At 36.1% G+C, this 576-nt stretch overlaps 1 pseudogene; it reads left to right on the plus strand.

The window, feature by feature from the left end:
• Positions 1 to 96, plus strand: LOC132775265 (U2 spliceosomal RNA; annotated as a pseudogene).
• Positions 97 to 576: the final 480 nt, after the last annotated feature.

Consider the following 576-nt stretch of genomic DNA (forward strand, 5'->3'; position numbering starts at 1 on the left):
ATCGCTTCTCGGCCTTTTGGCTAAGATCAAGTGTAATATGGCAGTTAATATGGGTACCTTAACCTTAATTTGTAAGGGACATATTGGCTACCTTTTCCCAAAGTCCTAAAATAAAATATTTGGTGGCAGCAATGCCCTCATTTAGTCCCCATTCCTTAAAGCTTAAACTACCCCCTTTATCTCTCTTTTACATCTGATGCCAAAGAAGCTGTGGTAGTACTGAATCTTACCTTCCAAACCACATATGTGTCAGATTGATGACTGCAGTTTAACCTATACAAGTCCAACAAAATATGTTTTCTCAGGGAATTTTCCATATCTTCCAAGGTGACTTATGATAACTTCCAGCAGAACTCATTCATTTGGGTCTCATTTGAGGGAGGAATAATAATAATATATTTTATTTCAGCCTATCTTCCTGAGCAGACTTAGGCTACAGTACACACATACGGCAAACACTCAATGCTGTTCTACAATTAACAAAGACAGACAGGTCATAAACAAAAGAAAGTAATGATAATAATATTATTATTTTAAGTTTGCTGTGTTGCAGAGTGTAAGTATAGAAGATTGATG

This window comes from Anolis sagrei, chromosome 4 (assembly GCF_037176765.1).
Source record: "Anolis sagrei isolate rAnoSag1 chromosome 4, rAnoSag1.mat, whole genome shotgun sequence".
Taxonomy (NCBI): domain Eukaryota; kingdom Metazoa; phylum Chordata; class Lepidosauria; order Squamata; family Dactyloidae; genus Anolis; species Anolis sagrei.